The sequence below is a fragment of the Pleurodeles waltl genome, chromosome 12 (assembly GCF_031143425.1).
Source record: "Pleurodeles waltl isolate 20211129_DDA chromosome 12, aPleWal1.hap1.20221129, whole genome shotgun sequence".
Taxonomy (NCBI): domain Eukaryota; kingdom Metazoa; phylum Chordata; class Amphibia; order Caudata; family Salamandridae; genus Pleurodeles; species Pleurodeles waltl.
The window spans coordinates 77,497,984-77,521,955 of NC_090451.1; the positions used below are offsets into that span (position 1 = coordinate 77,497,984).

Below are 23,972 nucleotides of genomic sequence, written 5' to 3' on the forward strand. Positions count from 1 at the left end.
CCTCAGCCACGCTTTGTTCTTCAAGTGTAGAAGCATCGGATTGTGGCAGAACATGTGAATGTCTCTCTCCTCCCCCCAGTGTTATGAGTCTCAGCGAGCCCTCGTCTCTCAGGATATTTCCCGGTTTCTCTGGTGGTCAGCCGCCTATGCTCTCTGGCTTGATCCACAAATAAACTTCTAGATTTAGACACGCAAGCTAAGGTTTAGGTTTTGTGCATGTTTCTAACGTTTCTAGAATTCAAAATCAAATCATCACTACTCCTGGGAACCTAAGACTGCTCCCATGTAAGTATTTAAGTTCTTACATGTGCAAAAATGTACGTATATGAATATGTTGCAGGCCTACATCTGCAAATGAGAATGCAACATATGTGTATGCATACGTTTTTATCTTTTCCAATTTGTATAACATGTTTTGCCATAGAGAAATCAATTACCCTATACTTCCCTCCCCTCCAGTAATGTACCGAAATGTTCCCTACTGTTGAGAAAACTCATTTACTTCTGCGCTGGACAGGTTTCGTGACGGAAGACTGCCTCCTGAAGCTTAGGGGCTATTCTCTCTCTTGTGAGGTAACAGCTGTCACCTGCTATAGGAGGCATGTCAATCTAGAGCACGGGTCAGCACCCCAGGCAGGCAGATTTACTCACTTCTGAAATTCTATCAGTTTAGTGGAACGCTGTGACTCACTCGTGTGAATTCGTGGGTGGCTTTTGTGCACCCGAGTGTTATTATCTGGGCATTATCATCAACGGGGCCAGGTGGATGAGATGTACCAGGGCGTTGTCATGCACAGAGCAGATAACAGGGCCGAATCTGAGGGACTCTACATGTTATTTACAACACAGCTCCAATTGAGGTTGGTAACTGTAATATTTGCGATTTTCAGCAATACATCTGAAAGTGACTGTGTTTTTTAAATGAAACTCTGAGCCAAACTGCACTTTCAAGCAAAGAGCGCAGAGTAAGCATTTTCATTTTCAAAAACCGGTGAGCATGTGATGTTCGATTTCATTTATAACCTAGCTCGGAAGCCTAGCTATAGTTTAGGGATTATCAAAACCAGAACTCTGAGTAGACTGCATATTATCAAAAGCAGGTCCGTCAGTTTAAATTGGTATTATCAACAACAGAGACCTTAATGACTGAATCTTGCTGTTCCCATGGGTAGAGCTTGGTGTAAGTTTTGGTTATTATGAGGAGCGATCACTGATTAAATCTGGGTATTAGCACAGGAAGAGCACTCGGTGAGTGTGTACCCATGCTGGCCACTATAAGGAATTACATCTGAGTGACATCGGATTTAAAGAATAAAGCCAGGGTGACATTCTGTGATAGGACCAGGGCATTGAGAGACTCTGTGTCCTATCAAAATCCATGTTCTGAGTTACTCTCTGTATCATTAAGAGCAGAGCTCCAAATAAATTGCATGTGTATACATGATGGAATGAATAGCATTCTTTGTCAACACTTAGTAGCCAATAAGCATTTCTCAGTGTTAGACTGGTCTTAGAGTGACCGCTTTCGCAGTTTCTAGATTTAATGTGCTACCTTGGCCCATCCGCCCTCTATCTCAAGTTGATTTAGGGCTGCAAATGTCGATCCTGCAAGCCACTCTCGCAGAAAAATAATACTATTTGGGCCCTGTGGACCACTGTACAAAGTAGACTACTGCCCTTCACAGGATCCTTTAAAAGTCGCTGCACTACGATGTCGCACAGGCTCTCATTATTCTAATGAGACTACTGGATTTGGGCGGCAGAATCACTCACATTGTGGGGGACTGAGTCTGAACCCACTACAGGTGACACCTGTCGGCCTAATCCGGGTTTTGTTCTGGCTAACTAGTAGTGCCTCATTTCCACCTTAGAGTAGGGATGATTGGGCAACTGAGCGCATGACACAATTGACTCCTCAGGGAAAGCGAGGTCACCCAAATGTCATCCGTTTCTCTCATTACATTAGTTTCACATATACAAGGACAATCAGAGGCAGAATAGAATTTAATAAGGTTTTATTTAAGTAACTGCATCTTAGATAATAAAGCATGTACTGCAATAACTAGGATGATGAAGCATGACAGGATTAAAATTGTGACAAGGAGAGTGAAGCATAAAAATAACGCTACAATATTGTCACTAGAGTCGTTAAAATAGTCCTTCCTGGGCTATGTTAGAGCACAGCATGTTAAGCTCTAATTCTCTTCAGGTTCCCCGGGAAGACATCATCCCTCTTACCTGAGCAAGAGGCCTGTAGTCTACATAAGCAGCTGCAGGCGAAGCACTCAGCAATCAGCTTACAGTCGTGGTCATCTGGCTGGAATCTCCCTCTAACGTACATGGGTGATATTAGAGACAAAGCGTACCACTTCTGCCGGCAGCCTATCTTACTGCAGCCTTGAGAAAAGCACAGAGTGAAAGAAATGTCTTGTTTAAGAACGTAGTGCTGGCCTAGGCAAAGAAAAGCTAGATAGAGAAAAAAACAAGACCACAAATATGGCTATTGTTAAAATAATAAAACAAAGCTGAATAAAATATGTCTAGGTTAGAGTGCACAGCGGCAGGCCTAGTTTGCTAAAATAACATGTATGAAGCTATAACTAAAATGGCTACACAACAACGACATTGGTTGTCTCTGGAGAATCTTTCCCTTAGTACCTATTGATGCTCTTTCTCAGGCTCCTGGCACACACAGTGCATACTGAAATGCACACTAGTTGCCCATTCCTCAAACTGGTTCCATGTATGGTGGAGTAGCTCCATTTTAACTGTGCACACAGCACACCTGAGAGCTACCTTGGGTATACGGACCCTAACCCTAGGGCGAAGAAAAGGCCCAGCTTTCCTGAAGCTGGCTACACACGGTCATGACCTTGCTGTTTGCTTAGAGATCTTGGTGTGGTTTATCACAAACATATTTGTGTGCTATCTCGAGTTTCATATGTGTTTATTTTGGGTATTATCAGCAGTGTATGTTTTGTATTATCAAGAGTTTAACATTCCAACAGTCTGGGTGTTACCAGGACTACAGCTCAGCTCTAGGCAAGAGACTTTTCTCTCAACTTCAAAGATGACTATGATTTTTGGATCTTTCATCAGCTGAGAGGGAATTATAAGAATTATTGAAAATGCATACATTGCTGTGGACTGTTCAGGAATAAGAACCTTATTTTTTATTTGTGAGGAACATTGGGGTAAGGTCCTTATTGATTTAGATTTTCATTTTTCAGACAAAGGTACTCCTGTTTTCCCCCTATATGGAGGAAAAATGACTTACACATGGTTGGCCACTGCACTCCGACATGACCTTTGTAGAAGTTTGAATATTTTATGCCTATCATCCCATTAGGGATTTGAGGCAGAAAATACAAGCTGCTGCTGAACTATACATAAAGTCATAAGGTTGGCAGGTGACACTATCAGTCATGTTCACTGGGCTACTGAAGTAGGAATTTTGATGGCACCAAATATTGTGGACACAATATCCAATGTCAAAATATCAAAAGGTAACAAATGATACTTTTACTATACCTAACTCAATATGTACGTACCTTTACAATGTATATATCTTTATGGTGCTTTGATGTGGAGTTAAGATTAGTAAAACGTTTCTTACTCTTTATGCACTTATCTTACAATATTTTCTTTCTTTATATTCTATCCATGATAGTGGTGTATCGTGGTATTCCTAGCATCAGTATTCCATAGTACAATCCACTGGGCACTTTGTTTGCTAAAGGCAGAATTGACTTGAGAAGTTAGTAAGCCTGAAAAACCAACATGAAACATGTTATTGTGTTGACTCTCATTATAGCAATGAGACTGCTGGATTTGGGCGGCAACTCCACCAGATTGAGGGGAACTGAGTCCAATCACACACCTTGTGACAACTGTAGGCCTAACCCGTCTGGCCAGGTAGCAGTACCTCACCAGCACCCAAAAGTGGTGCTGATTTGTGGAAGCCGGGCGCATGACATTCTGATTTCTTAGGGAAATCGTAGTGGGACATATCTAATCCTTTACTTTCAGTTACTTTTGTTTCACACATGCAAAGACAAACAGAAGCAGAAGACTGGTTCTATGTATCTTATTAAATCAACTGCGTTCTAGATAAAATGGCATGTACTGCAATTTTTAGGATAATGAAACATAATAATAGCAGAGCGGTCACAAAGAAAGTGAAACATAATTAAAGTACCACCATAGTGTCAAAATTCTAAGTTTTAGAATTCCTACCTACACCACTAAGATTCTAAAATAGAGCACAGCAATGGTAGCCCTAATTCGCCCTTCAGGACCCCAGGGAAGACACAATCTTCCATACCTGAATATGGTAGTAGCGAAGAGGGCTGTTGGTCTACTGAGAGTCCTCTCCAATGTAGGTGGAAAAGACGTCCAGTCTCAGCAGACAGCTGCAATCAAGCAACAGCATGTGGTGGAAATGTTTGGCTGGAACTTCCCTCTATCTTACAGGGGACAGTGAGATGTTTTATAATAAAACAGCTGGTGTTCTAAGAAAACTGCCCTAATGTAAGCACATGTATGACTCCGTGTAATGGTAAAGATTGTGATTTTCAACTTTGTACTGACAACAAAATCGCATACAGCCTTGAGCAAAGCACAGAATGAAATATCAAGTTAAGAAGAATGAAAACAGTTTCAGGGTTAAAAGAGTATGATATAAAAGAAATAAAATATCACTGCAGAATGAAGCTTTTGCTCAGAAAATAAAATTAATTATCACTAGGCCAAAGGGCAAAAACTGCAGGCCTATGGCTAAAATAACATGCCCATAAAATACTGCTAAAATAACCTCATGACCATGTCAGCTGAGCCGTTATTCACTTTGGCACCCTTGATCAAAAACAGAATTTTCTTTTATTTGAATCAGAGTTTGCTGTTGCTCCTGTACTTTGACTGATCTCATGACCTTGGGTAAGAGGGTATTACACAGTGGAGCATACCATTTGAGCCACAGCAGATCAGTTTCAACTATATCCTGGGCATCTATTTGGCAAGGCAAATATCGTACTATTAGCCCATTGATACATGAGATAGTGTGAACCTGCTTGTGTCTATTTTATGTTGCTCAAGAGACATTTTGGGGGACACATTTCGGATGCGTACGAATGGGAGCCTGAGCTAAGTTGGAATGTGTAGTGTCTGCCCAGGATATGGGCAAGTCCATTGTTGAACTTTGCTGTACGGGTCAACATGGCGACCCCCACCCCTGTGAGAATACTTTTGGATTAGTCTGGGGTGAAGCGGGGGCGAGGGGTTAAATAGTAGCAGGAGGGCAGCGGTGTAGGAAAGTACCATCTTGCCTGGCATGTTATCCCCATATTTCACTGTATATATGTTGTTTTAGTGCATGTGTCACTGGGACCCTGCTAGCCAGGGCCCCAGTGCTCATAAGTGTGCCCTGTAGGTGTTCCCTGTGTGATGACTAACTGTCTCACTGAGGCTCTGCTAACCAGAACCTCAGTGATTATGCTCTCTCTGCTTTCTAAATTGTCACTAACAGGCTAGTGACCAATTTTACCAATTCACATTGGCATACTGGAACACCCTTATAATTCCCTAGTATATGGTACCAAGGTACCCAGGGTATTGGGATTCCAGGAGATCCCTATAGGCTGCAGCATTTCTTTTGCCACCCATAGGGAGCTCTGACAATTCTTACACAGGCCTGCCACTGCAGCCTGGGTGAAATAACATCCACGTTATTTCATAGCCATTTACCACTGCACTTAAGTAACTTATAAGTCACCTATATGTCTAACCTTCACCTGGTGAAGGTTGGGTGCTAAGTTACTTAGTGTGTGGGCACCCTGGCACTAGCCAAGGTGCCCCCACATCGTTCAGGGCAAATTCCCCGGACTTTGTGAGTGCGGGGACACCATTTCACGCGTGCACTATACATAGGTCACTACCTATGTATAGCGTCACAATGGTAACTCTGAACATGGCCATGTAACATGTCTAAGATCATGGAATTGTCACCCCAATGTCATTCTGGCATTGGGGAGACAATTCCATGATCCCCGAGTCTCTAGCACAGACCTGGGTACTGCCAAACTACCTTTCCTGGGGTTTCACTGCAGCTGCTGCTGCTGCCAACCCCTCAGACAGGTTTCTGCCCTCCTGGGGTCCAGCCAGGCCTGGCCCAGGAAGGCAGAACAAAGGACTTCCTCAGAGAGAGGGTGTTACACCCTCTCCCTTTGGAAAAAGGTGTCAGGGCTGGGGAGGAGTAGCCTCCCCCAGCCTTTGGAAATGCTTTGATGGGCACAGATGGTGCCCATCTCTGCATAAGCCAGTCTACACCGGTTCAGGGATCCCCCAGCCCTGCTCTGGCGCGAAACTGGACAAAGGAAAGGGGAGTGACCACTCCCCTGACCTGCACCTCCCAGGGGAGGTGCCCAGAGCTCCTCCAGTGTGCTCCAGACCTCTGCCATCTTGGAAACAAAGGTGTTGCTGGCACACTGGACTGCTCTGAGTGGCCAGTGCCATCAGGTGACATCAGAGACTCTTTCTGATAGGCTCTTACCTGTGTTACTAGCCTATCCTCCTTCCTAAGTAGGCAAACCTCCTTTTCTGCCTATTTAGGGTCTCTGCTTTGGGGAATTCTTCAGATACCGAATGCAAGAGCTCTCCAGAGTTCCTCTGCATCTCTCTCTTCACCTTCTGCCAAAGGATCGACCGCTGACTGCTCAGGACGCCTGCAAAACCGCAACAAAGTAGCAAAGACGACTACTGCAACCTTGTATCGCTGATCCTGCCGCCTTCTCGACTGTTTCCTGGTGGTGCATGCTCTGGGGTAGCCTGCCTCCTTTCTGCACCAGGAGCTCTGAAGAAATCTCCTGTGGGACGACAGAATCCTCCCCCTGCAACCGCAGGCAACAAAAAGACTGCATCACCGGTCCTCTGGGTCCCCTCTCAGCACGACGAGTGTGGTCCCTGGAACTCAGCAACTCTGTCCAAGTGACTCCCACAGTCCAGTGACTCTTCAGTCCAAGTTTGGTGGAGGTAAGTCCTTGCCTCCCCACGCTAGACTGCATTGCTGTGTACCGCGTGATTTGCAGCTGCTCCGGCTCCTGTGCACTCTTCCAGGATTTCCTTTGTGCACAGCCAAGCCTGGGTCCCCGACACTCTAACCTGCAGTGCACAACCTTCTGAGTTGTCCTCCGGCGTCGTGGGACTCCCTTTTGTGTCTTCGGTGGACTCCGGTTCACTCTTCTTCCAAGTGCCTGTTCTGGTACTTCTGCGGGTGCTGCCTGCTTCTGTGAGGGCTCCCTGACTTGCTGGGCACCCCCTCTGTCTCCCCATCCAAGTGGCGACATCCTGGTCCCTCCTGGGCCACAGCAGCATCCAAAAACCCTAACCCCGACCCTTGCAGCTAGAAAAGCTTGTTTGCGGTCTTTCTGCGTGGGAAGCTGCAAGCTTCTTCACGACATGGGACATCCATCCTCCAAAGGGGAAGTTTCTAGCCCTCTTCGTTCTTGCAGAATCCACAGCTTCTACCATCGGGTGGCAGCTTCTTTGCACCCTCAGCTGGCATTTCCTGGGCATCTGCCCACTCTCGACATTGTTGCGACTCTTACTCAGGTCCGGAAATCCTCTTTGGTTGCTTTGCTGGTGTTGGTCTTCCTTGCAGAAACCCCCTATCACGACTTCTGTGCTCTCTAGGGGTTATAGGTGCACTTTACACCTACTTTTCAGGGTCTTGGGGTGGGCTATTTTTCTAACCCTCACTGTTTTCTTACAGTCCCAGCGACCCTCTACAAGCTCACATAGGTTTGGGGTCCATTCGTGGTTTGCATTCCACTTTTGGAGTATATGGTTTGTGTTGCCCCTATACCTATGTGCTCCTATTGCAATCTATTGTAACTTTACACTGCTTGCATTACTTCCTTTTGCTATTACTGCATATTTTTGGTATTGTGTACATATATCTTGTGTATATTTGGCATCCTCATACTGAGGGTACTCACTTAGATACTTTTGGCATATTGTCATAAAAATAAAGTACCTTTATTTTTAGTATATCTATGTATTGTGTTTTCTTATGATATTGTGCATATGACACCAGTGGTATAGTAGGAGCTTTGCATGTCTCCTAGTTCAGCCTAAGCTGCTCTACTATAGCTACCTTCTATCAGCCTAAGCTGCTAGAAACACCTCTTCTACACTAATAAGGGATAACTGGACCTGGTACAGAGTGTAAGTACCCCTTGGTACCCACTACAAGCCAGGCCAGCCTCCTACAGGCGGGAAAGTAGATAGGGCCAGTGTAAGAGTAATTACGCAAGTGCCAATAAAAAATGCTGCCACCTAACTGCCAGGCCCAGTGTCGTCCCGACACTACAGAAGGGATCCCACCCTACCAAACTCTATGTTTATCCTTGTGTTTTAGAGGTAGAGGAATTTGCTAGGTTTCTGACATCATAGTTTCAGCTTACTCTACCTTCATAACCTATGACCCAGCCACAGACCAGCAGTTCAGTTTTTATTAAGTGTCAGGTTATTGAGGGCAGGCCTACTGATGCATATTATTTCCGCATTGGGCAGATATGTATGGCTGCACAGAAAAAAAAAATTGATTGCCCACATGCAAGCGAAAACTCTCTGCCATCAGGGCCTTTAATATTTTGTTTTGCAGATATATACCAGGAATATGGTGTTTGGTTCTCCAAAATAAAAAAATACCCACCAGCTCCCATGACACTGTAGCCATTTGGCATTCATGTTTGAATGGAAGTGCTCCCGCCTCGATGACAGGAATACTTTCATCAAAAAAACTATTCCCTGCTGAAACGGAGGGGATTGCTAAGTACGGTGGTAGGTCCTCCTTTGGAATGGTAGGTTGGCTCAGGCAGCCTCCCCCGCCCCCCAGCGCCCTTTAAGTGATGCCCTTAAGAAGGGCACCTAAAACAGCGTGAAATATTTACATTAATCTTTTGTTGCAGAAAAATAAATGTCTTGTTTTATTTACTGTTAGGGCAACCTGAACATCAGCATTTTCTTATAAACTTTATATTTTAAAGACATTTTATTGTCAAAATAAACAAATTTGAACCGACTGTAATGCATTTTTAGAACAAATGCCTCTGAATCTGGTATTAAAGTTAAAAACAAAGCTCACGGTGAAGTGTGGTGTGCATCCAGATGCTCAGCAGGTCACATAATGCTTTGATATGACACTTTAAAATCTGCATTTGAAGGAGCACACAAGAGTGACTGAGCTGGAGTTCAACTAGTTGTTTATGCATATGTCTAATTGTCAAGAGGCCTTTTAATTAGAGAATGTCATTTCTATAAACAAACATTCCAAATGACAAGGTATCCATTTCTGGGTGAAATTCGGCTTATTTAATGTGCACATTTGATCCCATCCTTCCTACAATAGTTTTGGTGGGTGGCAACAAGAGAGGCCACTATCCCCTGCATAAATAATTTGTCTATCTCTAGTTGTTACCATTAAACTCATGATTGTTTAGAACTTCTATTATACGGTTATGGAGGCTGCTGGCAACTGAAATCAGTGATTGGCATGCGACCCCGCTCTGAGAATTCATTCCTGCATCGATGAAAGGTAGAATGGCTGTGAAAACCTACATAGAAAAAAACGGAGTCTCCACTAGTGGGCCATTTCAGGTGACTCCAAGAAAAAAAATCAAACTCTTTATTTCCACCTCTAATAAAATTTCAGTTTTGTCATGTTGGACTTGAACCATTTTCAGCCCTTTTAGGTACTATGTCGAAAAGACATATCCTAATGGCCAGGAGCGGACTGGGAACCCAAAGCAGCCTTAGCAATTTTGTCAGAACAGCCCCCGCAAAAACAGCAGTTGAGTGCAAGTGTGAACTTACTGGCTGGCCCTGGAGGCTGGAAACGAGAGTGAGTGGATTATGCTGGTTTGCTGCTTTTGGTACTGGGGACGATATTGCAGCACCGTTGCAAATCTGGCCCTCAGTAACAAAACCCGCCCCCACCCCTCAGCCTCCCGGGGAAATACCTGCTGCCCGGTAGGGCCAATCCGGCCATCCGTATGGCTCTGGCAGCACCCGCATCTACGACGTGAGGACGATGGGAGTGGCCTCTGTGTGATAGGATATTGAAATTTATGCATCTTGCACATGGTATACCGTATTGAGGGTGTGTAGTGCACACAACACAATAGCATATACAAACCATAGGTGGGCATTTTCACGTAGTTTATCTATAAAAGCCATTAAATTCATAGCAAAAAAACTTGTTAATGACGATTATTGTCGCATACTCAGCAGATTTACTAGTTAATAATGATCTTCCATTGTCAGTTGAATGAATATTGTAAGAAAGATACAAAATATTGTACTAGTTTTGGTGAGCTCTTCTGACATAATCCCTGTCTCCAAAGCACTCTGCGTGATGCCTCTTTTTCATAACTTCTGTAACTTTGGCTCCTAGTTTGCTTGGTCACTTTACTTGTTATAATTGCACTTATATAGAGCTTATCACCCCTGATTGGGGTCTCTGCTTCACTTATGGAAAGCCTGATGTTTGTTAGTGAGATCTTGGTTCGGATGGCAGAACGGTCACTAGACCCCAGTCTTTATTCTTGCCTGGCAGGCAAAAGTGGCATCGCGGTAGAGCCAGTGATACACTTGGGGCCTATGATATACTGTGGCAGGAGGAAGACCTCTAAACCTGCAAAAAGTCATGTGATTATAGTAAGTCAGCCATGCGAAGTCTGATTGTATATCTACGTTTGTGTGATCCAGCATGACAGAGTAACAAACTCACCACAGGCTTCTGTAATTGATGTGGTGTATGAAGGTGGCCCGGAAAGTATCATGGATGAGAAGACAGTTTAGGGCATTACCTTGTTTAACGTTCTGTAGATGAGCGTTAGACTTAGCAGCCTTATTGCTGCTATTCTTTTGGAGTTTAGGTACCATGTTTTAATGTTTTCGTTTTAATTTTACAATCAGCGATTCCATCAGTGGCATACCGAAACTGTGTGTGGGGGCTACAAAGAACATGGAGGGGTTCCCCCTCCGGATTCTCTCAGGCCAGGTGCTTGCTGAGTGGGTCCCCCTCGCACTGCAGGGGTCTTTGTTGTGCCAGTGGATACTATGTGGCATGATGGCTTTTAACGGTGCTATATAAAACAGTGAGGTGTTGTAGGAAAGTGACACTGTTGGCATGGCTACCCCGCCTACATTTTGCCTAGTGTTGATGCCAACTTTGATTGAAAGTGTGCTGGGGCCCTCCTAACTAGACCCCAGCACCAGTGTTCTTTCCCTAAAACTGTACCTTTGTTCCCACAATTGGTACAGCCCTAGCACACAGTTAAGTCCCTTGTAAAAGGTACCCATGGTACGAAGGGCCCTGTGGCCAGGGAAGGCCTCTAAGGGCTGCAGCACATATTGTGCCACCATGGAGACCCCTCGCTTAGCACATGCACACTGCCTCACAGCTTGATTGTGCTGGTGGGGAGAAAAAGGCAAAGTCGACATGGCACCCCTATCAGGATGCCATGCGCGCAAACCACTGCCTGTGGCATAGATAGGTCACCCCTCTAGCATGCCTTAGAGCTCTAAGGCAGGATGCCCTATACCACAGGTGAGGGAATAGCTGCATAAGCAATATGCCCCTACAGTGTCTAAGTCCATTCTTAGACATTGTAAGTGCAGTGTAGCCATATTAATTATATGGTCTGGGAGTTTGTCATTACGAACTCCACAGCACCATAATGGCTTCACTGAATACTGAGAAGTTTGGTATCAAACATCTCTGCACAATAAACCCACACTGATGCCAGTGTGGGATTTATTGAAAAATGCACACAGAGGGCATCTTAGAGATGCCCCCTGCATGTTAGCCCAACTGCTAGTGTAGGACTGACTGGTCTGTGCCAGCCTACCACTTTCAGACGAGTTTGTGACCACCTGAGGTGAGTGCCTTTGTGCACTCTGTGGTCAGAAACAAAGCTTGTCCTGGATGGAGGTGCTTCACACCTTCCCCTGCAGGAACTGTAACACCTGGTGGTAAGCCTCAAAGGCTCTATCCTCGGGTTACTGTGCCCCAGGGCACTCCAGCTAGTGGAGATGCCCCCCCCCAGACAAAGCACCACTTTTGGCAGTAAGTCCAGCGGGAAAATTAGGATAAACATTGAGGATTGACCACCCGAGCCAGGACCACCCCTAAGGTGTCCAGAGCTGAGGGGACCCCCTCCCTGCAGAATCCTCCATCTTGGTTTGGAAGACAGAGACCAATAGGGAAAGGAATATGCCCCCCTCCCCAAAGGGAGTGGGCACAACGAGGATGTAGCCACCCTCATGGGCAGTAGCCATTGGCTACTGCCCTCTGACCCCTAACACGCCCCTAAATCTAGGATTTAAGGGCCTCCCTGAACCCAGATCACCAGATTCCTGGCGACCTACAAGAAGAAGAAGGACTGCTAAACTGAACCCCCCAGCAGAGAAGAAGGAAGACAACAACTGCTTTTGCCCCAGCCCTACTGGCCTGGCTCCTGCTTCAAAGAACCTGAAAGAAGACGTGTCCAGTGGGTACAGCGACTTCTGCCAACTCCAGAGGACTGCCCTGCACCTAAAAGGACCAAGAACTCCCGAGGACAGCGGCTCTGTCCCAAAGGAACCTACAGCTAGGGACTCCCACCTCACTCCAGATGCATGAGTCCTGAGCCCTGTGCACCTGACCCCCACGGCCCGTGTCCTAGTGTTCAACCCAGCAAGAAAGGGTCCCCAGGCGATTGCGAGCAAGTGCCCACCCTGGGTTGACCCCTCCAAACCTCCACGACAACGCCTGCAGATGGAATCCAGAGGACCTCCTGACCGTGAGCTCCGGGTGAAAATATTTGACGCCTAAAGGACCCACTGCACCCGCAGCCACCAGCCGTTGGAGAACCTGAATCCCGGTGCAGCATCGACCAGCAGGCAGCCATCTTCGCTGTCCGACCAGTGGTGTGCCTGAGACAAACCCCTTCCCACCCCCCCCACCCTCTAGGCCTCACCTGCAGCCTCTGAGTGACCCCCGGGGTCCCCCATAGACCTGCATTGGAAACCCAACGTCCTGTTTGCATGCTGCACCCTCTGTGCCTCTGAGGGTGTGTTTGGTGCCTACTTGTGGCCCTTCCAGTGCTCTTCTAATCCCCCCGCTCTGCCCTCCGAGTCACAGGTACTTCCCTTTTGGTGATTGGATTCCGAGTACCCCCTGGCTCCGTAGGAGCCCACGTTAACCTGGCTCTCATTTGACCTCTGCACCTGATCGGCCCTGTGTTGCTGGTGATGGGTGTTTGTGTTTAACTTGAACCCCCAACGACGGACTACCTAAAACCCGGAGATAGGAATTGTAAGTCGAATACTTACCTGTAAAACTGTACAATCTATTCTTCCCCCAAGAACTGTTGAAAATTGTAGTGTCCACTTTTAAAATAGCTTTTTGCCATTGTAAAGAAAACTGTAAACATTGTTGATTCCATTCAAAGTTCTAAGTATAACTATGCAAAGTACCTTACATTTTATGTACTTACCTGCAAACTGAATCTTGTGGTTCTAGAAATAAATTAACAAAGCATATTTTTCTATATAAAATCCTATTGGTCTGGAGTTAAGTCACTGAGTGTGTGTTTTTTCTATTGTTTGTGTGTCTACAACAAATGCTTAACACTACCCTCCTGTAGGAAGTTGGCTCTGTATATACTATTTCAAAGTAAGAAATAGTGTGCACAGAGTCCAAGGGTTCCTCTTAGAGGTAAGATAGTGGCAAAAGTGGATAATTCTAATGCTCTATTTTGTGGTAGTGTGGTCGAGCAGTAGGCTTATCAGAGGGTAGTGTTAAGCATTTGTTGTACACACACAGGCAATAAATGAGGAACGCACACTCAAAGACTTACTCCAGGCCAATAGGCTTTTATATTGAAAAATATACTTTCTTAGTTTATTTTAAGAACCACAGTTTCAAGATTTACAGTTAATACTTTAAATCTAAGGTACTTCACTTAGATACTTTAGGAACTTTGAATGAAAATAATAAATATCATGTACAATCTTTGTAAAAATGGCAATAAGCTATTTTCAAAGTGGACACAGCGCAAAAATCAACAGTTCCTGGGGGAGGTAAGTAAAGATTAGTTTAGGGGGTGAGTAAAACACTTACAAGTCTCAGTCCTGGGGCGTAGGCAGCCCACCGTTGGGGTTTAAGGCAACCCCAAAGTTACCACACCAGCAGCTCAGGGCCGGTTAGGTGCAGAGGGCAAAGAGGTGCCCAAAACACATAGGCACCTATGGAGAACAGGGGTGCTCCGGTTCCAGTCTGCCAGCAGGTAAGTACCTGCGTCCTCGGGGGCAGACCAGGGGGGTTTTGTAGAGCACTGGGGGGGACACCAGAAGGCACACAAAACACACCCTCAACGGTACAGGGCGGCCGGGTGCAGTGTGCAAAGCAGGCGTCGGGTTTTGTATAGGTTTCAATGGAGGGACCCGGGGGTCACTCTAGCGGTGCAGGTAGGCACAGGGGGGCTTCTCGGGACAGCCACTACCTGGGCAAGGCAGAGGGTCGCCTGGGGGTCACTCCTGCGCTGAGGTTTGGTTCCTTCAGGTCCTGGTGGGCTGAGGGTGCAGTGCTGGTTCCAGGCGTCGGGCCCCTTGTTACAGGCAGTCACGGACAGGGGGAGCCTCTGGATTATCTCTGAAGGCGTTGCTGTGGGGGCACAGGGGGGTCGTCTCCGGTTACGCACGGGCTCGCAGTCGCCGTGGAGTCCTCCCTGAGATGTTGGTTTTCTGCAGGTCGAGCCGGGGGCATCGGGTGCAGAGTGTAGAGTTTCACGCTCCTGGCGGGAAACGTGAAGTCCTTGGAAATTGCTTCTTTGTTGCAAAGAAGTAGCTGGTTTTGAACAGGGCCACTGTTCACTGGATTTTCTTGGTCCTGTAGTCCAGGGCAGTCCTCTGAGGCTTCAGGGGTCACTGGTCCCTGTCGGATGCGTCCCTGGAGCAGGTTTTCGACGTTGTAGACAGGCCGGTAGGGCTGGGGCCAAATCAGTTGTCGTCTTCCTCCTTCTCTGCAGGCTTGTAGGTCAGCAGTCCTTCTTCTTTCTTCAGGTTGCAGGAATCTGATTTCCTGGGATCTGGGGAGCCCCTAAATACTGAATTTAGGGGTGTGTTTAGGTCTGGGAGGGCAGTAGCCAATAGCTACTGTCCTTTAGGGTGGCTACACCATCTTTGTGCCTCCTCCCTGTGGGGAGGGGGGCACATCCCTAATCCTATTGGGGGAATCCTCCAAAACTAAGATGGAGGATTTCTAAAGGCAGGGGTCACCTCAGCTCAGGACACCTTAGGGGCTGTCCTGACTGATGGGTGACTCCTCCTTGTTTTTCTCATTATCTCCTCCAGCCTTGCACCCAAAAGTGGGGGCAGTGGCCGGAGGGGCTGGCATCTCCACAAGCTGGGATGCCCTGGGGTGCTGTAACAAAAGGGGTGAGCCTTTGAGGCTCACCGCCAGATGTTACAGTTCCTGCAGGGGGAGGTGAGAAGCACCTCCACCCAGTACATGCTTTGTTCCTGGCCACAGAGTGACAAAGGCACTCTCCCCATGTGGCCAGCAACATGTCTGGTGTGTGGCAAGCTGGCAGGAACTGGTCAGCCTACACTAGAAGTCAGGTAGGTATTCAGGGGGCATCTCTAAGATGCCCTCTGGGTGTATGTTACAATAAATTGCACACTGGCATCAGTGTGCATTTATTGTGCTGAGAAGTTTGATACCAAACTTCTCAGTTTTCAGTGTAGCCATTATGGAACTGTGGAGTTCGTGTTTGACAAACTCCCAGACCATATATTTTTATGGCTACCCTGTACTTACAATGTCTAAGGTTTTGCTTAGGCACTGTAGGGGCATAGTGCTCATGCACATATGCCCTCACCTGTGGTATAGTGCACCCGTGCACCCTGCCTTAGGGCTGTGAGGCCAGCTAGAGGGGTGACTTACCTATGCCACAGGCAGTGTGAGGTTGGCCTGGAACTCTGAGGGGAGTGCCATGTCGACTTAGTAATTTTCTTCCCACCAGCACACACAAGCTGTGATGCAGTGTGCATGTGCTGAGTGAGGGGTCCCCAGGGTGGCATAAGACATGCTGCAGCCCTTAGAGACCTTCCCTGGCATCAGGGCCCTTGGTACCAGGGGTACCAGTTGCAAGGGACTTACCTGAGTGCCAGGGTTGTGCCAATTGGGAAGACAAAGGTACAGTTTAGGGAAAAAACACTGGTGCTGGGGCCTGATTAGCAGGTTCCCAACACACTTTCAAATCATAACTTAGCATCAGCAAAGGCAAAAAGTTAGGGGGTAACCATGCCAAGGAAGTATTTCCTCACACCTCTGATAAGCCTAACTGCTCGACCACACTACCACAAAATAGAGCATTAGTATTATCTATTATTGCCTCTGTCAAGCCTCTGGTGAAACCCTGGACTCTGTGCACACTATATCTCATTTTGATATAGTACATATAGAGCCAGCTTCCTACAGGTGTCTCCCTGATGTTGGCACACAATTGTAACTTTCTAAAAAAATAAGCATTTGCAATGCAATGGGTCTTGCGTTTGTTCAAGTTAGAGCAATTAGCGTCGTAAATTCCTAACTGGACATTTCTTACCACACAAACTGAAAATAAAACAGTTGACATAAGCGAGACGATTCAGAGCGTCGCCATGAGCGCAGAGAGACAAAAGGAAAAAGAAGTTTGCTTGCAGTCAAAGTTATCGACATAAGTGCAATTATCCATGTAACAGGGTCGATGGCTAAGACGTAACAAACCCGCCCTGAGGAGGGAAAAACGTAAAGCAATTACCAATGATAACAAAGGATTTTTGAAAGGCAAGCCCATGAGCGAGTAATAGTGATGGGCTTGATGTGGGCTTGGTTAAAAGTCTGGACACATACCAATGCCTCAGAAAGCAGCGCTTGCACGCTGCTATGATGAACCTAAAAATGGGAGGGGGATAGAGATCCGTGGAATTATTGCACTTTAGCATCCCATCTTATGGTACAGAAATAGTTTATCGCTGCTTTCTTCCTCTCATGGTGCATAACTGAGATCAGTGAAATGATGTTTTAGTTTTACACACTGGTGACTTTATGGGGCACATTAGCACTTTATGTAGGTGTATAAAACGACCTGGGTGTACCCTCTAGGTTGTATTTCAACTATAATTTTCTAGAGCAGGGGTAGGGACCCACGGCATGGGTGCACGATTGCACTTTATTATCTCTTTCTATGGTACTCTAAGACTGTATTGCTGTTATCTTGCGTTTATTGTGTATCATTGGGATCAACGAAGCAATGCTTGAATTTTACACATTGGGGTCTAGGTATGACACCGCTTTATGTGTTCTATATTGTCTGCATAAAACTGGATTTTTCAATGGATTTTTGCTACTTCTAGGTGATTGACTGTCCCGCCAACTTCTTGGATCTTTGTTCCAGACTCTCTATTCTTACAGGTGCTTATGGCCTGAAGTGATGTATTACTCCATTTTTATAGAGTATTTTATGTCTTTAATAATGTATTGACTGGAGTTGTTAATGTAATGCTATTCGATTCTGCTCAAGAAAAAGGAATTTAAAAAGAGAAAACAGATTACATCGGTGAAGTGCAGTCTTCTTTAGAGAACAGGAATGGAGTTGTCACAACCATTGCCCGTATTTATACTTTTTTTGCGCCGCATTTGCGTCGTTTTTTGACGCAAAAACGGCGCAAACTTGCAAAATGCCATTGTATTTTGTAGGTTTGCGCCGTTTTGCGCCAAAAAGCCGCGCAAATGCGGCGCTAAAAAAAGTATAAATACGGGCCCATCTTTATAGACAAGGACAAAGCATTCCACGTTCGTATGTGTTGACTCTTTGGGTAGAGCTTTTTCATCGAGGGTTTGCTTCATAAAGAACCGAGGAGACATCCTCTCTAACCCACTTTTTTGTAATGAAAATTAGGATAAAGTGTTTGTGACAAATAGGATCATGGACACGGTGGAGTCTGAGATGGTGGCGAATTCAACATTTATAGGGTTTTAGTGGTACGAGTGGGATACTGAAGTCCTGTGACCCTGGATGAAACAAGTGCGCAGCCACACCAACTAGTATAAAATTAGCTGATGTGCAGAAGGTGCGGCCTGCAGAAATAAATCAAATATTTATTTTAGGCCACAACATAGGCACCATATACATAATGGTGAAATTGGTTTTATCGCATTTAGTGGTTAAAATTATACCAAGCAATAAAAGTTAACTGAAAACGGACAGCGCAGGCTTCCGAAATAAAAATAAATGTATTCCCGGAGCAGGTAATGTCTAACTGGACAAAACTTCCCAGGTTAACGTACTTGTTTACTGGAATAGTGGGGGCTTACCTTGCTAAGCCTGTCTCCTCCCCTCCTGACTGGACACTGTAAATGAAACCTGAGTTGTTCTACTAAATACACTCGCATGAGTTTGTGGACAGTAAGAAAAACAAAATCCTTTGTACCTGGGAAACCTTTTAATCAACAGGTAGCGTTCTACCCACTTATGTCAGCGCTACTTCTAGACTAGGGAACATAGACACAGGCATGCGCTGAGCAAATGAAACACAAAGTGCCGAGTGCCCTCACAATGTGTGTGTGTGGTTATCAAGCTGGCAGCACTAACATTCCCAGTTTAGTAGGAAGACAGAAAACAAATCTCGTTTACTGGAGCCTTCCTTCACCGTTGGGGAAACGCAGAGCCAGCAGCCTGCAATCTATAGACAGGGTGTAAGTACATCAACAGAAACACAAGATGCATCACACGCATTCAAATGATTAGCAGAAGGGAGAAAGATCTCCTGACACCTTTGGCCCACACTTCATCTTCCCCAACCAGTATATGGTTGGATTATCAACCCGGGAAGATTCTGACACCACATAGATGCATAAAAGACAAGACTCCATGAACATACTTCTATGAGTAATGTCCAGTTGCAATACCCGCAGCCGACTGGCGCCCGTCTGTTCATCGAAGGTAGGGCGACACCAATATGCAGAGCATTATTGAACCATAAGACCCACTAAAAACTCCTGCGGGTTAATTGAAACCTGCACACCCATTCCATTCCACCTTTCAATGCTGACAGCATTAGAAGGATCTACAGTGGAGTACAGTCAACTGTCCAAGATAAACAAGAGCTAAGGAACTGGCAAGCACTGTGCTATATAGAAGCTGTATAGTAACACAATAGCACAGGTAGCATCAGAAAACATTATCCATGACATAATTGATGAAGTCATGGCTCAGCTCTACATCATTCATATTCTAAAACATACACATCAATTTACTCAACGTCTTCGTATCGACTAGAGTCATATGTGATGCTTTAATGATCTCTTAAATTATGTCATCTGTGATGTCATCTATGTTTTAATGTGTCAGGTCCTGGACAGGGCATTGTCGAAATCTAGAGTTCTGTAGTTAATGATGACTGGTGAATTCTTGTGGATTGTAATCATAGCATCTCCTTTCAGCTCAAGTCCTTTCATGTTACATGACAGAGCTGTTGGCAGTGACTCTGTACTCTCACGACTCCAGACCTGGCTATTCAAGCAGTAGCAACCCCACTGTACCTTGAGACCCTAACGGGTGAGTAGCACGCTTAACAAATTATTGATTGATTAATTGTGGGTATGGTTAAGTTGGGGCTCCTATGGGAACTCATATTTCGTTGACTAATACCTTTGGTGCCATTTGAAATATCTAATAGGAATTTGAAAGGCAGTCAATAGATCCTGCTCAGTGGCTTCATTTCCAGATTTCCAGATTGCATGCAGACTGATAGATGAGGACAGACAAATTCATGGTCATTCGAAAATATTGTTTCCCAATACAAGTCTCTTTGGAATTGTTGCTGTCTGATTGAAGACAGAACTTAAATTCAGAATGTGTGCTTTTGTAGGGTAATGTAAATCCATTCAGATATTTGTGTTACAAAAAGACGATGTATGGGCTTCAAAATATTGATCTCTTGAATAATTGGCCATGGATGTCCAAAGCCACCAGTTTGTGGCACACTTCATGCAGATATGGCAACATATCCTATCTCATAGAAAACAAAGTGTTTTGAGTTGTCTAAAGGGACAGGTGGAGCATTCCCTACTCCTTAAAGCACGTGGGATGATTAATAAAGGACAGAACTTGTACCAACATGTGTGATTCTGAACGTTTGCTCCATGGATATATTCAACGAGGTTGCTACCATGATTGACTTATGGTTCCTTATTGTGTTCCATACATTAAAAAAACAAAAATGGTACACTGAAAGTGCTGAAACAGAAACTGATATTGGTAAGTGTGTGCTTAGGACGCAGTGCACATAGGGTTTTGATGGCACTGAGTCTGGGCAGTGCTGAGCGCCCTCTACATATGATATCGGAACATGCACAGTAAGTTCTGGGGTCACAGGAGCCTCCAGATCACTGCGCCTTTCCGAAGGCTTTGAGAAGTGATGCCTTACTTTATTAGAGTTCACAATTTACCACTTAAAACACTAGAAAACGTTGTTAGCCCTAATTCAGCCTTCTTTTATTCAGAAAAAAATAAAGCTTCTTTTAAAAGGTGTAGTTCCCATTAAAACTTCTTTTCACATGATTTTAGAGTTAAGGAAATTCTAAAAAACTCAGAAATTTGCTATATCATGTAACCACTTATGTGTGTGCAGATGACATACAACTAGTGGTCAACTTCAAATCAAACCGGACTGATGGAAAATATGGACTGCGGACGACCTGGATGCGGTAAAGAACCTTTTCAAATTAAGAACCTCTAAATCAGAGATTCTATCAATAGCAGCAAAGCTTGATCTGTTGGGTCTGATACTCTGGCCTCCTGCTCTAGGAAGCGTCCCCACACCACTCCAGCTAGTTAGGAATATGAGAATCTTTCATATGCAAACTTCAAATTTCACTTGTATATTGCCTCTGTGACCAATGCCTATTTCACAACCTTGGCATCCTGAAATTAATATTTCTTATCTTTCTTTTTCTCAGATAATCACTGAGATGCATACTTTAAATTAATCCTGAGTATATTTTTGTAACTAGTTTGACCTCACATTACCAGTGAAAAGCATTCTCAAATTATGTGTGATGCTCAAACCATAGTAAGACTTGTATTCAATGCAAAGACGTGTAATAGCCTATCTAGGCCAACTTCAATGGCTCCTGGTTCAAAAACTCATCATGTTCAACTCTGTATGCATGGAGTACAGGTCCTATAAATATTGACCCTACCTTTTTTACTTAAAAAATGTTCATGTTGGCACCAGGGTGCTACATGATTTCTCAATAAAAGGCCCCTTTTCACCATCCCTAAAATCAAGACAAAAGGCTGGGCAGCAAGGCTATCAGGGTCCAGGCTGCAGAGCAGGGGAACGCAACACTTGACGCAATTGCATTTTCAATGCTCCACAGTTTATTTTTCATTAGATAATGACCCTTAGGTTGCACCAATCGGGTGTTATGAAGTTTTTGTTGTGTTGCAAAAGTAACTCAACATGAACATAGTCAGTCAGTCAGTCAAAAACTTTATTCAGCACAAATTATGTGAACCATAAACAACAAGTTAACACATTAAAATATGAAGAATATGATTAAAACATATATCTCACAAAACCAAAGTGCTAAGACAGTTAAAATAAACTTAAAATAAGTGATATATAATACACTAAAATACAAACATCATAAATAATTCCCACCAAAATCTGGTAATTATCATTACAGTTAAAATACAGTACTTCCAGCACTGAATGAATATAGCCATTAAACACTAAGGGCATGGACAGCATGGGATAAAATTGAATACCTAAAAACTTTTATGTACTCGGATTCCCTGAATCATCTAATAGAGCTCTAATACTAATTACTCTAGAGAAAAACAGGGCAATCCTATAGGAGACTTTGGCATCCCTTAGTTCATACTGAAATGTAAAAGCCACCTGATGAGGTATTATTCTTTCTTGTAGCAAAAGAGGTTTAAGAAGGAGTTTTCTGGGGATCCTGTAAAATTTGCAGAAAACTGCTAAGTGCAGGGTGGTCTGCTCCAATCGCTTACCACAGCTGCATTTTTGGGTGATTGTACCCCATCTATCAGCTTTTGGAAAAGCAGTCAAGTAATGAAAAATAAGAAGATGGAAAAGCGTTAAAAGGTACCTGTGTTGTACATTATTGATTATCGTAAGGTATAATTTACATTCAAACTGGTCATTCCATGCTAAGTACCACCCCACTGTTATCTTAGGGAAGTCTCCTTTTTCCCCTCTGAACCTGGCAGGCCTCAAACACATGTTCTTTAATCTCCTTTTTAAAATTCCTTAAAATATCCTCTGGGTAAATCCATAAATCTCTCTTTGACTGGCCTAAGCCCAGTAGGGCCTGCTTTATATTCTGTATCCATGGAATTCTATTCATCATATCAAGGTGCATACCATCCTTGAGAATTAAGGGCCAGATGTATCAAGCGATTTTGCATTCGCAAACGGTGCGAATTGCAAAATTCGTCCGTTTGCGAATGCAGAAATGCCTTTCAGAATGTATGAAAGGCATTTGCAGTGCAATTTTAAGGAATCGCTACAATAGCGATTCCTTAAAATTGCGACCCCATTTAGAGAATTGCAAATTGCGATTCTCTAAATAGGAAATCGCAAATAAGGAATCCTTATTTGCGATTTCTTAAGCAGATGTATCAAGCATTTCCTAAATGCGAATTGGGCATTTAGGAAATGCAATTACCACCAACAAAAGTTTGGTGGTAGCCATGTGCAAATTTTAAAAATGCATTTTAAATGCATTTTTAAAATTGACATGTAGTGCACACATGCCCCTAAGGCATGTGTGTGCTTCACATGTCCGTAAAAATGTTTTTGGGGTGCAGCAGAGGGGGCCTTAAGCCCCCAGCACCATGGGATTTGCATTTCCTCCTTGGTGCGGGCTAATATGAAGCCTACTTCCCTAATGCACCTCCCCACCCCACAGCACTTCCCCCTTGAAGTTGATTGTATTGTAGTAGTCCTCTCCCTCCACCCCTCCCCAACAATTGACTTATTGCAGTAATGGCCTACTTGATTTTTGTCAGTCTCACAAGTAAGGGGGTCAGGCAGAGGTGAGCAAAGAGAGCATAACCTTAGATATTTCATCATCCAAGAGTGCATGATTGCCTCCATCCATTCGCAGAACGTCTGTATCCGGAGCCAGGCCTGGGTCATCTCCCAAAGTACTCTCTTCTTGGAGCGAACTAGGGCGGGCCTTTAAGACTTAGCATTCCCCTCCTCTCTTTTCTTCTATCCTACTTGGGATTTCCTCTGAACTCCTTTGCTGCCTGACCATACTAGGGACGGCATATCATCTCCCCAACCCCCAGGACCGACGTCAGGGTAGAACTTAACAGTTACAGGATCTGGTACAGGTTCACATACAGTCTCAAATACAGGGGCAGACGCTGGGTCAGATACTGGGTTAGATACAAGGTCAAGGATCCCATCATCAACCCTGGTGATAGACACAATATCAGTGGCTAAGTTAGCTTGGGTACCAGGAGCACAATGACTGGAGGCAGATGGCAAGGATAGCCGTCCTTTAGCCAGCTCAGCCCAATTGTCTGTCGCAGTTACTGCTCTCTAAAGGAAGCTATCCATTGTTGTACTAGAGGCAGTAAGGTTCACTTTGCATTTCCCCATAATTGATCGACAGTGATACTCACCTAGCTGGAAAAATTGGCCCTTCTAAGGACAAACAATGGTGAGAAAAAAGATCCCAAACAGTGGTATTGATAATGTCAATAATGTCAAAAAAGTAAGATCAGTGGGACGGTGGGATAGTTGGGCATACAGAAAAAGCAGTAAGAGCCCCAGAACCCGCAGCACAGCAGCGGCGATAGCTATCCACATACCTCCCCATAAACTTGCTGAAGCCACCA

At 44.8% G+C, this 23,972-nt stretch overlaps 1 protein-coding gene across 6 annotated transcripts in view; it reads left to right on the forward strand.

Moving 5' to 3' along the window:
* The window catches only part of LOC138268383 (phospholipid-transporting ATPase IC-like), a 324,435-nt gene that overhangs the window by 31,636 nt on the left and 268,827 nt on the right, over nt 1-23,972 (forward strand). For 3 of the 6 annotated variants that reach the window (XM_069217964.1, XM_069217960.1, XM_069217962.1), the window contains exon 2: nt 19,532-19,646. The exons of the other annotated variants lie outside the window; for them this stretch is intronic. The gene's annotated coding sequence lies outside the window, so the exon portion shown is untranslated. The remainder of the gene's footprint in view (nt 1-19,531; nt 19,647-23,972) is intronic. 6 annotated transcript variants of the gene reach the window in all.